The sequence below is a fragment of the Phascolarctos cinereus genome, unplaced genomic scaffold (assembly GCF_003287225.1).
Source record: "Phascolarctos cinereus isolate Bilbo 61053 unplaced genomic scaffold, phaCin_HiC Scaffold_1;HRSCAF=81, whole genome shotgun sequence".
In the NCBI taxonomy this organism is placed as follows: domain Eukaryota; kingdom Metazoa; phylum Chordata; class Mammalia; order Diprotodontia; family Phascolarctidae; genus Phascolarctos; species Phascolarctos cinereus.
In genome coordinates this window covers 213922261-213936065 of record NW_027555514.1, presented here as the reverse complement: position 1 = coordinate 213936065, position 13805 = coordinate 213922261, and the positions used below count along the sequence as shown (strand labels likewise).

At 44.5% G+C, this 13805-nt stretch overlaps 1 protein-coding gene across 1 annotated transcript in view; it reads left to right on the top strand.

The window, feature by feature from the left end:
• Positions 1-797: 797 nt before the first annotated feature.
• FIGNL2 (fidgetin like 2) overlaps positions 798-13805 on the top strand; it is a 48679-nt gene continuing 35671 nt past the window's right edge. Inside the window, 1 exon segment of the mRNA XM_020966285.2 lies at positions 798-1016. The gene's annotated coding sequence lies outside the window, so the exon portion shown is untranslated.

The following is a 13805-nucleotide window of genomic DNA, read 5'->3' as shown; positions in this document are numbered from 1 at the left end:
AGCAAGGAATGGGGTTTTCGGATTTCCATTTCATCACCTGACCCTTTGCCCCCACCCCAACCCAGGAAGCTTGCTCAGATCCCAGCAGGCCTTGGGCAGGAGGTCCACAGGGAAAACCCAGTGTCCTGGGATCAGCCACACCCCACCCACTCCTGCCTAGTCCTGTGCATAGGGGTCATCCCTCAGCTGTTCCCTGGCCTTTTCCCCTGAGTCCATTTCTATTTAAACGTTCCCCTTACTTTCCTGAGCTTTCTCCAACTCTCCCTCTTTCCTTGTCCCCCAATCTCCAGCTCCGAAGGCCCCAGATGGGAAGGGGGAGGGGAGAGAGGAAAAGGGACGCCACTGAGGCGCTCCTGGAGAGAGAAGCCAGGACAACTCTCCACGCACCATTGGCCACTCGCCTTTTTTTCCCCCTTTCCTCGGGGCTAATTTATCTTAGAGGAGAAGGAGAGGGGAGGGAGGGAAGGGGGAGGAACTGGGAGACCCCTGGGGAGGTGGGGGTGGGGGTAGAGGTTAGGAAAGGAGAGAAGAAAGGAGGTTCGGAAAGGAAGAAGAGACTAAGGGGAGGGAGCAGAGAGGGCGGAGAGAAGGGGGGAAGGGAAGGAGTGCAGGGAAGCGAGGGGAGAGGGAAAGGAAGGAGGGCGAAGGGTTGGAAGGAGTTGGGGGAGGGAGGGAGGGGTAAAGGTAAGGGGGAGGGGGCGGGGAAAGGGGCGGGAACTGAGGTAGCGGGGGAGGAGAAGAGGCGGGGGAGGGGGTCCTGCCCGCTGGGGGAGCCAGGGCCGCCCCTTGTCCGGCCACCCCCACTGCCCAGTCCCGCTCCCAGCCGCGGCAGCGGCAGCGGCAGCAGCGTCCCCAGGATGGTCAGCGTCGCGGCCGGTCGGCCCGCCGCCGCTGCCGCCGCTCCCCCGGTCCGGCCCGCAGTCCCTGGTCCGCGCCTCTGCTCCCGGCCCGGCCCCGGTACCGGACGTCCCCCCGGCCCTCGCACACTCACCTAGAACTGGGGCCGGGATGCCGAGGTACGAGCGGGCCAGGGGCGGGGGCTGCGGGCCGGGGTCGGGGCCAGATTGAGGCGGGGACAGGGGGCAGGGGGCAGGGCGCAGGAGGCGAGGAGTGGGTGATCGGCCTGGGCGGGGAGTCCCGAGGCATTGTCCGAGAGTCGGACACTGGCGGGGCCGGGTTGGGGTGGGTGGGGTGGGTGGGGTAGGGCTGAACTGCTCGGCCAAGCCGGGACGTAGGGTCGGGAGGGCAGAGAAGGCCAGTAGCTAGTGCTTGGGAGCCCAGGGTCACCTACTCCGAGGAAGGCGATCCTCACGCCGGGACGCCACCAGGCGCTTTCCTCTTCCGAGGAGGCTCCGAGGCTGCACCTTTGGGGAGGAGCCTGCCAAGGGTTGCGGGCTAGGGTCTTCGGGGTCCTGGGTCAGAAGGAGCCGCAGGGGCTCTAGGAGCTGAGGGGCTGGCCCTCTGGCCCCTCCCACCCCGGTCAGGTCTTTGTCCAGAGGCCTGAGTGTGTGTGTGTGGGGGGGGAACAGTAAGTAGACTGGGAGATGTCGGAGCAGGATAGGTTCTCAGTCCACCCCCTCCCCAAGTGACAGGAGAATAAGGCAAGCACTATCCGGCATAGTCCAACCCTGCCCCCACTGCCTGAATGACGCCCTAACCCCTCCCGGCTCCTGCCTAGTGCCCCTTGGACATTTGGAGGCCGCTAGTTCTTTGCAGTTCATTTCCTCCCTCCTGGCCCCAGACTCCAGGCTCCAGAGGGAGCAGTGTATTTATAAGAAAGGCAGAAGGTCCCTCTTTTTTCCCAGTCCTCTTCTCCACCAAAGGAAATATCAGACCCAGATTTCTCTGGACACCCAGTGACATGCCAGGAAAACCCTTGAGATCTGTCCAGCTCCTCCAGAGATCTTGGATCCTCTAGATTTGAGCCCTGGAGGTAACTACCCCCAAACCACCAAATATTAGATATAGAAGGCATAGTTAAGAGTTAGGTTTAGAAGACACCTTAGAAATCATCTAATACCCAGAGCCCTTCGTTACACAAACGAGAAAAATGAGCTACAGAAGAGGGGAAGGTGATTTGCCAAGCTAAGAAAAAGCACAGGCAAATTTCATACCAAGTCCTTTGACTCTTGGGCAGGGAAGCAGGGGGCAACACAGTAGCTGGAGAGCTGTACTTGGAGTCAGAAAGACCTCTATTTGAATCTAACTTCACCTACCAGATATGAGATCCTGACCAACTCAGTTTCCTCATTGGAAAAATTGCACACATGTCACAGCTGTGAGGATGAAATGACATAATATAGGTAAAGTGCTATGAAAAGGGGAACTATTATTATTGGGCCTAGGAGGTCATGTAAGTCCAACCCCTCATTTTACATGGATCAGTTTTGATCAGAAAGGTCACTTCATCTCCACCCCACCACCATCTGGCCAAAGGGCAGAAAACCCTTTACTCCTAACAGCACCCCCAGCCTTGTGTCCTGGACCCCACTTTTAGGATCTTTCAGGATCCTTATCCTCTCCATCTAGCTAAGGAGAAGGCTTGGGAAATGAGAGAAGAGAAAAGGAGAGGAGAGGAGAGGAAGGGGAGGGCCTGAGGGAAGCTGGGCCCAGGCTGCTGGGGTGGGTGGGCTGTTAAAGGGATGGTCACTAAATCAGGATTAGGCTGTGGGGCTGTCAGGCTGCCTGTGCCTGTCTCCATAGAGACCTAATTTGGAGGAGAATAGAGGACGGAAGAATGTTTGTGTTGTGTTTTGCTGTGGCCGGTGGCCAGTGGCTGGGCTAGGGGCTGTTGAACCAGGCAGGGACTGGAGGGGCTGTCTTGTCCCAAGACCTGTGCTGGGAGGGAGGAAAGGAGGGAGGGAGAGAGGGAGGAGGTTGATAGGGAGAGGGAGGAGGGTTGAGCAGAAGGCAAAGAGGCTGGTGGCTACAGGGTGAAATCCTGTTAAAATTTCCCTCACAGCTCTAGAAAAAAAATATTCTCAGATATGGATTCCTACATGCCTGTGCCTAAAACCTGCCTCTCTCCTTGCCTACTATTCCCAAAATCTTTACTACAGATGACGAAGTGTTGGGAGAGAGGAGCTACAAGAGGCCAGGGCTTCAGGCCATAATTAGTTACAGTTTCCTGTGGTGGTGGGGGGGAACCTACCGAGGTAATTCCTTGTTGGGGGAAGGAAGGGGAAAAGAATGAGAGGTTCTGAATAAAAACTACTGCTGTCCACTAGAGACTGGAGATGAACTGGTCCTAGTGACCCTACTTGGGATCTGAATTAGAGAGTCAGGGAACTCTCCTAGACAAGAATCTTTTCCTCTTGCAGAAAGTGTCCAACTCCCTGGGCCTTAGGAGCTACTCTGCCTATAATGTCCCTTATCCACTGGAATGGGCAGGGAAGAAAAGAGACAGACAAATTATGCTTTCCCCTCAAATGCCAAAAGTATTTCCCAGAAGCCTCAGGGACAGCCTCCATATTCTCCACATCAGGAGTTATTTCCTATGAATTTAGCTCTGCCTTACTATTATATATGAGACAGGGTCAGACACCTTTTCCCTAAACCCCCTCCAGTGAGACAGACCAAATCTCCATGATGCCAGGCCAATTAGACAGAGGTTGGGAGTGGTGTGGGGGTGGAGCCAGGACCTGGAGTTACTGATATGTGTGCCCCTGCCTAGAATGTATGGAAGTGGGGACTTGATGACCTGGGTTGTAAGTCATGAATTATCACTAGGAGATAGAGTCTTACTAGGCTAGATGACACTCCATGTGATAACAATAACATATTTGCAACATGATGTTTTAAATTTTGCCAATCATTTCTTCACAACTCTTTGAGGAAAGCAGTGCAAGTAATATTATCCTTGTTTTACATATGGAAAACTGAGGCCCCGAGGTCACAGAGATAGCAAGTGTTGGAATCAGGATTAAAAGCCATCTATCTGTCTAGCCTCATATCCAGTGCTCTTCCTACGTGTAGATCAAACAAGCATTTATTAAGCACCCACTCTGTGGCAGGCACTGTGCTAAGCAATGGAAATACAAATGAAATGATTCCCTGCTTTCAATGAGGAGACAACATGTATATTTTTGTGTAACTGGATTTTAAGATCAGTCACACTCATGTGTAGCCTATATGTACGGAGTGGCTATTACTGTGCCTCCTATTTGCCTTGTGACCATAGTCATTCTCATAATCTTGCATTCTAAGGTAATTGGGGGCATGTTTATATATTTCTTTATCAACTATGAAAATCTCAGCCTCGTTAATTAAGCAATCAGTTCTGAGTTCCAATGGCAAACATTTTTATTTAATAAACTAGAGAAACTTATTTTCTCATGATAGTGCTTATCTCTCAAAAGATCTCAAACCCCTACTCTGTTAGGCCTAAATAAATGTCAGTTGCCAACTAGGTAATTTATTAATAATGTAACCAATAATAACACAAAGACATAATTATTTACAGTGTTTTAGCTATGAGGAAGTTAGTAGCTAGAGTCATTTCTTAACCATTGCAGTTATTCTTGTCTTCACTTCTGGATCACAATCTCATCATTCTGTCCCAAGAAAATCCAAAGTATTTTAAGAATCCTCTTCTTACTCATTTTACAATATGAGAACTAAACTCACTCCTCTCAGGAAATCAGTACTTTCTCTCTGTTCTTTCAGTCTCTCTCCAGGTGCTACAGGTAGCTCCAGAATGATAATTAATTTTGATGTCTCCTCACAGATGACAGTTAAACCTTAATCTCTTTACAGGTGACAGTTAAAACTCAAGTCTCCTGAGGCAATTGGGGTTAAGTGACTTGCCCAGAGTCGCCCAACTAGTAAATGTTATGTGTCTGAGCCCAGATTTGCCACCTAGCTGCCCCAAAATTCAATTTCTTCATAGATGATACTTAAACTCTTCATTTCTTCACAGAGTCCTTATGGTCCAAAGTTAAAACTGACATACTTACCACTGACTTCTCAAGGAATGAAAGTTCGCTGTTCCTTTCCTTATATTTAAGCTTGGTACTTTGGTTCTCTTTCCTCTAATCTGCCACCTTAGAGTTCTCTATAAATGAAGTTTTAGTCAGGGAAGTGACTGCCTATCCTCCCTTTCCCTACTTTGTCTAAATTGGGTTTGAGTTTTGTCTGAAACTCCTTAGTCCAAACCAACGTTATTGTATTTCTTGACATGATGTCAAGCTCACTGGAAGTATACCTTTCTGAGCTCATACTTTTCTAACTCAGAAAATCTAGTTATAATTGGTGGACGGTCTGTCCTCAAACACCTCTTAATTAGTTTCTCATCTTTACTTTCTTCTAGATTCTCAGAGAGTCCAACTAAAATAGGCAATAGATGGTTTAAATGAATTGTATTTTATAGAACCTCCACGACTTTCTAGTGTTATTCCATATGCTCGCAAGTTATCCAGTCTCTTTCAACTTGAAAGGGTTGGACATCTCTACATGTCCTATTTGTGGTGCGTTCTTTGAATCCCAAGGTTTCTCAGCAAAGCTGTACCACCTGTTGTAGTTTCTTAATAACGAGCTTGGGCACCGTACCTTTGTTTATTTCTGAAAGAATTCTTTTAAGCTGAGGTTATAGCTAGCTGGTAAAAATTCTTCAACTTCTGTCAACTGAGATAAGTGTTGTTTGTGAGTGACTATATCTGTTTCAATTTCTGAAACTCTAAATCATGCAATAGGTGTACATGATTCATGGCCAGATGTCAGTAAATATGTTATAAAACCTAGGGTATAATTTCTAGTGGAGTTGTACTAATGAACTAAAAATACAACATGTTGACCCCACTGAACTTTTTGTTCAGCCTTCAAAATGTTCTCAATGTGTCCATCAACATCTGGTGAAACATTTAGATTGTGGGTCTCCTTGAGGGTGACAATGTGCAATTCCCAGTTAGCAGCCAAAGCTAGCATTTCTTTAAATAACTTGATTTCAAAGACTCTTTTTGCCTTGGCCAAAATGAATCCTGGCAGCGAATCCATACACCAAAAGATACTTCTCCCATGTTACTTTAGCAACTATGGGAGCTTTTGGGTTTCTATTTGGGTAGGCCTTTGCATACCTAGTGAAATGATCAGTCAGTACTAAAATACAGCTTATGTTCTTCCTATCTCCTTCCAGTGATAAAATGTCGATACAGACAAATTCCAAAGGTTTGCTGGTGCTTGTGTTCTATAAATACTCCGCCTGGGTTGGTAATACTTTTCTTTACAGTCAGTTATCTTGGGCCAACAAAATTTGTTATTTACTGGCTCCGAGTCCTCTCTTGACCCCCATATCCAAAGTTACTGTGTAGAGCTTTTAAATGAAATAATATTTGTAAAGGGTGCACAGTGCCTGGCACATAGTAGGCACTCAATAAATGCTGGTTCCCTTCGTGGCTGTAATAAGAAATGATCTGCATAGAACCAATTACTTCCTGGTATCCCATGTGTAGTAACAGTGACAATCTTTGTACAGCTTAAACTTCTGCCATCATTGCACCAGTGGAATCGTTTCTGAGGATTGGATCTTGAGGCCTTTTATGTATCACTACCTTACTTCTTAACTTGTATTACTTTTTTAAATCCATCATCAACCATCCGCAGACAACCGAGACAAACAGGGGTTACTTTAATGAAACAAGGTTCACGTGATCTGCTGACATTCTGTCTAGATACACTTCCATTTGGTTATGACCCCACTTCCTAGGTATGACATTCAGGTTGAATTTCCTCCTTGGGAATTACTCTGGCTTTTGTGTCACATGGCCTTCAAGATGGAACAACAACATTGGCGTTAGTTTTCCCAGGCTAAATTAAAAATTGGCTGTTGTCACCATTCTCTGGTGAACAGCAACTAACTTCCTACTAGTCAAAATATATCAGTAGATTTTTGTCAATTTACACTTGGCATTTAGCTCCATATATATAATCTTTGAATTTTTCAGTGACAGTCCATTTTGAGGGGGGGGGTTCCCAAGTTTGTTGGAAAGAAGTCAAAAGTAAGTATTAATCAGCTCTTCTTGGTGGAGTTTATTTCGACAGTGGGCTGGGTAACTTGAAAGCTGGACAAACTTCCAAAGTCCAGGAGTTTCAACATTTCTTTGGTATCAGGGTCCACTTCAGTGATCTCCTGATCCAAAGGGGAGACTTTAGGGACACAGTTATCCCTCCTTTCTCTTTCTTCTTCTAGCAGTTTGATAGAGATACCTCTCACAGGGCCTCTCTGGATCCACTTCATCGGATGAGTAACATATCTTCTTGCAGAGCTTCTTGCTGGGGATGATGGCAATGTCCTAACACAGGCACTTGGTGTGGCCCAGGCAGGCGTAGACACTTTCTATGGTGACCCATCCCACCTTCTTCATGGTCTTGGTACGAGCATGATCCACATTGGCTCTCAGGGCAGGGGCGAGGGCAGGACTGAAGGGTGGTGGCGGTGGTGGTGGTGAAGGGAGGACAATCCACTTCAAAGAAGAATTCCAAGTTACCTACAGAACAGCTAGTCTGACTGTCACTAAGTGATTTCGTGCATGGGCACATCGTTTAGTGCACAGGACAGTGGACTTGGATTCAGGAAGACCTGGGTTCAAGTCTTGCCTCATACATTTACTAGCGTAATTTATCTTCTCCGTGTCTTGTTTTTCCTTACCTCTGCTGGTGAAGGCAAATGATTTCCAGTGACATCACTCTTGGTATAAAACTACTCCTAAGCTTTCCAGGCTAGCATCAGTGTGCGTGACGAAAATCTTGTCTGGATCTTCATAAGCTGTTACTGTTGAACACTAAATTCAAAATTTTAAAAGTTGGTTCACATTTACTTAATGATCTATAAATTACTTCAAGAAGATTAGTTGTTAAGGGTAGGACTGATTCAAGCCATTACCTTGTTAATTCAGGTTCGGAACTGGATCAAAATGTGGACATTGAACAGTTAATAAAAGGAGGTATACTTAGGCCTAACAGAGAAAGGACATTCAACGACAATACAGTAACACTTAGCCCACATAGATACAGGCCACTTTCATTTCCATATGGAAACATGTCAGGTCATCAAGGCCTAATATGGTGATTTACATGGTCTTGGACACCCACCAAGTCTGAAAGACACCCCCACCCCCACCCCACCCTATGAAGATGAGGCTTTGCTACTGGGTGACCAGGAAGCCACATCAATACAGCCAGAGGCTCTTCAGAAGCTGTATTCCCCCTTTTCATACCTCCCACCCTACCCCAGGCTAATCAAGTCCTAGCCTTTGTCACATCTTAGGGAAAAACTAGCCTTAACCCATATTCCTAGAAGGAGCCAGAGCCCAGGCAGGTTTATCAATTAGCTCTGAGCTTCAAACCCAGTTTGTCAAACATGTATTTAATAAACTAGAAAAATCTCTTTTCCCATAAGGAGTTGCTCACCTCTCACTATATCTGAAACCTCTACTCTCCTAGGCTTAAACAAATATCAGTGACAATTTATTAGCATTGTAATGAATATTAGCACAAAGACAAATTATTTACAGTGTTTTTAGCTGTGAAGATCATAGCCAGTCACTTCTAGCCATCTCTATTGCCCTCAACTTCTCACTTGTGAAACACAAGCAATCCATGATTTCCCAAGATTACATCCAAAGTCTTTGAAGAAGCCTTTTCTTACTTACTCACAAAAAGAGCTAAATTCACTTCTCTTAGGGTATCAGTTTTTTCTCTCCATTCTCATAGTCTTTCCAGCCACAAACAGGTAACTCTTCTGAATTACAATCTTTTTGTTTCTTCATTGATGATGATTAAAACTCTGTGTCTTAACAGATCATAGTTGAGACTTTTCATCTCCTCACAGACTCCTCATAAGTCAAAGTTAAAACTCATGGGCGCATAATTTGACTCATCACTGACTTTTCAATGGGAGTTTATACTGTCACTCTGTAAGATTCCAAAGTCTCTTAAAGCTATGGTAACAATATAGTCTCTATAGGAGAGACTGTTGAAGCTGATGGTATGTGACTCTAGATAAAATATACACATTAAGAACATGCAGAAAAAGTACAAAATCGATACAAGGCATCGAGGGCACTAGCAGTTGGAGGGGTTAGTAAAGATGTCTTGTAGAAGATGCTGCTTGAACACTGTCTTGAAGGAAGTGAGATATTGTAAAAGACTGTCATTTGGCAATTGAGAGATCACTGAAAACTTTGGAAAGAGCAATTTTAGTTGAGTGATCAGGTCAGAAGTCAGGTTGCAAAAAGTTGGGAAGTGAATTTGAGGAAGAAAAGGAGGAAATAAGGGTTGACAGCTTTTTTTTTCTAGAACTTTGACTGAGAAAGAGGAGAGGTATAGGATGATGGCTTGAGGGAATAGTTGGGCTAGGAAAGGTTTTTAGTTTTTCTTAAGGATGAGGGAGACAGGTATGTTTGTAGGTAGTATTGAAGGAACCTGTAGAGAGGGAGGATCTCCTGGAGAATACAAGAGGGAATGAGATCAAGGGCACACGTGTCAAATCAGATCATCAGGCCAAATGAGATCATTTTTGTGAAGTGCTTAGCTCAGTGCCTGTCACATAATAGAGTCTCTATAGATGTGGATTTCCTTCTCCTGTGTTGAAAAGGAGTGCTTAATTATCATAGAGCAGAGTAAAGGAGAGAGTGAGGGATGATGTCCAGGAGTTTTGAAATGAAGAAGAGAGAAGAGGGAGCTTGTGGCATATAGTTTTTATTTTCTGTCATGAAATAAGCATTTATTAAGTCCCTACTGTGTACTACTGTATACTTAACACTGTGTTAAGTTCTGGGAATACAAAGAAGGGCAAAAGTCAGCCCCTATTATCATGGAGCTCACACTCTAATAGAGGAGAGAACATGTAAACAACTACGTACAAACAAGATGTATACAAGATAAATTGGAGATAATTAACAGAGGGAAGGCATCAGAATTAAGGGGGACCAAGATGTGGAAAATAGGCTTTTAGCTGGGACTTTTGAAGGAAGCAGAGAAACCAGGAGGTTGAAAAGCATTCCAGGCATGGAGGACAGCCAGTGAAAATGTCAGGAGTTGATTGATGGAAGTGGAGTCCTCAGCTGAGAGAGTGGAGGAAGAGGGAGTCTTGGGGACAGGAGAGAAGGTTTGCAATAGCCTCTGTGAGGAGTGGGATGGAGCACTAAGTAGGGAGGAGCAAAAAGACTGTTTAGCTGCATTGAGGGCCCTGTTGAAGTTAGATAACAAATCTGTCATGGATCTAGGTGGCTCAGGTCTGTTTAGCAGTTCCTGAGTAGGAGGGGGAAAGGTAGATGGAGGGAATAATACAGCATTGGCATTTGGCAAGGCACAAAATGCAGCATGGTTTGATGCATAGGGCACTGGACTTGGATTCAGGAAGACCTGGGTTCAAGCCTTGCCTCATGTATTTACTAGCTGTTTAACCCTGGGAAAGTCACTTATCCTCTTTGTGTCTTAATTTCCTCATCTGTAAAAAATTGGGATTGGTTTTTAAGGTAAGGGCCAGCTCTAAGTCTACATTCCTATGTAATGTGAGGGATGTGGATGGGAAGGGACTTCCTGTGCTGAGTGACAAGCCATGTAATATGTGGGAGGGAGCTGGCAGCTCTGGGTGGAAGGGATCCTCAGCCAACGATAATTTAGCTAATTTGGACACTTTGAAATTTGGAGGGGGGATATGATAACCTCATTATTACTCATAAAGATTAGGCTGAAGGTGACATGAATACTAGCAAGCAAGGAGTCACATCCTGAAAATCCCAAACCAGGACTGATCTCAAAGTACTTTCTCTGTCACTTTGGAATGCTCCAGAGGGTCTTTTTCTTTCTGCAACAACCTGGCTGTAGTCTGGGTCTAGGCCAATATTCAAACAAATTTGCAATTCCTAGGAGAAACTGAGGGGAAGGGGCCCAGACCCTGTAGGAGAGGGAAGGTGTCTTATTAACCAATGGCTAAGATCTTGGTTATCTAATGCTTTCCTAAGATATTGTTGTCCTTTAGCTCTTAATTCTCAAATAACTGTATGGAATAGACAGGGCAGGTAGAATCATCTCAGTTTTTACAGAAGAGGCTCTGAGGCTCACAGGAATGAAAAATGACTTGCCCAAGGCCTCACAACTCTTTAGAGAATAGGGACTCCAATCCTGGTCCCTTCACTGCAAGCTAGAGTTCTTCCCATGTTGCCTTTCTCAACTCAGTGGGTTGCAGACCCTTCCCCCTCCCTGATTAATATAAATCCATTTAAATAAATATTTATTAAACCCCCTACTCTGTGCTTGCTGGGGATACAAAGACAAACACACACACAAACATAAAAAGGAGACAATTCCTCTGCTCTACAAATTGAGCAGAAGGTGGGGGAAGGTTAGTATCTGGTTCAAAATCTACCTCTCATACTTGAGTGGGCTAGTTACCTAACCTCTCTGAGTTAGTTTCCTCCCCTGGTGGTGGTGAGGATCATATATAAAGAGCTGGAGGGGATGTCAGAGGCCCTTTACCTGAGGCCCTACCCAGATGTCATATAGGTAGTAAACATCTAGGATGAAATTTGAACTGAAGTTCACTAACTCAAGAGCTGTTGTACTTTCTTTTAAAAAGCATTTTAAAATTTCTTTTTTTTTTATGATCAAGCATTCATTTTTTTACTCCTACTTACAGAAAAAGAAGAAAGGAAGAAGGGATGGGGAGAGAGGAGAGGAGGAGAGAGAAAGGAGAGAGAGAGAGGAGAGAAGAGACAGAAAGAGAGGAGGGGAGAGAGAGAGAGAGAGAGAGAGAGAGAGAGAGAGAGAATGAGAGAGAGACATAGTTAAAAATGCACTTCACATATGGCATATTGGTCCATGATCTCTCATTCATTAGGTGGGTAACATTCTTCTTTCCTCTGGAGACAGGGTTGATCATGTGGGTGATCAGAATTCTTAAGTCTTTCAAAAGTATTCATTTTTATAATACTGATTTATGCTATATTTATATATAAGTATGTACTTATTAATATTATAGTATAAAATGTTTTCCTGATTCTACTCAGTTCACTCAGAATCAGTTCATACCAGTCTTTCCATATCTCTCTGACATCTTTTACCTCATTTTTTACAGCATAATTGTATTCTGTTTCATTCAGATACCAAGATTGGTCCCTCACTATTTTCACTCTTCTACTCCCACTCTACCTCCCACTTTGTGTTAATTATTGTTATTATTTGACTGTGGGGGTGCAACATGCATACAAATAAGAAAATACAAAGAGATTTGAGGAAATAGAACACTCAAAACTGGGTGGAGGGGAAGGGAGAGCTATTGGGAAAAGATTCAAGGTTGGCCTTGAAGGAAGATAATTCTGAGAGGCACAGATACCAAAGGCCTGCATTCCAGGCATGGTCGGATGGCCCCTGGGAATTCAAGGACTCAGTAAATGGAATGTGTTTAGGGAACAGCTAGGCTTATTGTAGGGAGGGACTTGAAACAGATCTAGAAAAGCAGATTGGACCCAAATTATCAGGGCCTTAAATACCAGGCTGAAGAGTTTGGCAATAGGCATCATCCAATGAGATTTTCCAATATAAGGATTATAAAATGTAAGCTTTTTGATAATCCAGAAATCTCTTCCCTGCCCTTTTCCCAATAGCTTCATTCAAATTCAGCAAACATTTTTCCTTAATAGTATTTTATTTTTTTTCCCCAATTACATGTAAAGAGAGTTTTCAACATTCATTTTTGTAAGATTTTGAGTTCCAAATTTTTCTGCCTCCCCCCTCCCCAAGACAGCAATCTGATACAGGTTATACATGTGCAGTCATGTGAAGCATATTTCCACATTAGTCATATTGTAAAAGAAGAATCAGAACGAAAGGGGAAAACCACAAGAAAGGAAAAATTAAAAAACAACAAAAAAAGTGAAAATAATATGCTTCACTCTGCATTCAGAACCATAGTTCTTTCTCTGGATGTGGTTAGCATTTTCTATCACAAGTCTTTTGGAATTGTCTTGGATCGTTGTATTGCTGAGAAGAGCTAAGTCTATCATAGTTGATCATCACACAATGTTTCAGCAAACATTTTTTTTGCTTTTTTTTTTTTTAGGCAATTGGGGTTAAGTGACTTGCCTAGGGCCACACAGCTAGTTAAGTGTCAAGTGTTTGGTCTGAGGTCGGATTTGAACTTAGGTCCTCCTGACTTCAGGGCTGGTGCTCTATCCACTGAGCCACCTAGCTGCCCCTTCAGCAAACATTTTTAAACCACCTGCTATGCATAGGTGCTTTGTGGAAAGCTGATACCTAAATAAAAATAGATGGGAGAAAATAGAGACTGTCCTCAAGGGGTGTGCTTTTTTGGGGTGGAGGGCTGGGGGAAGGGAGAGTAATTAGATGAGTATGTAAATAAGCATGAAACAAAGCAGAATGAATGTCAGATAAAGAAAAGATGCAGACCAGACCGCTCTTAAAAAGCCTCCCTTCTTGGCTGCCTTTCTTTATGAGCAAGTACCTGAATTGTACCATGTGGGACAAGAATGATATCAGTCGGTAGGAATGAAAAGGGAGTGGGTCCCAGCTTTTGGGGAATTCTGGGAGAGGGATGGTTTGGCCAAATCCAAGAGGAGCTTAGTGGTCCAGTTTGGCTGAGATATACCACATATAAAAGAGCATAAGAAAAGCTTCAGAGTGGGCTAGAGACAGATTATGGAAGGCTGTTGAATGTCAAGCTGGGATCACTGTGAGTGTTTTTACTGAGTGTTTCTACTCCTTTTCCAAAATAGAAGAAGCTGCTTGAAGTCCTTTTACCAATTCCAGTTGGAATTACTCTCTCTTCCTCTGTAGCCAGGGAGGATGGG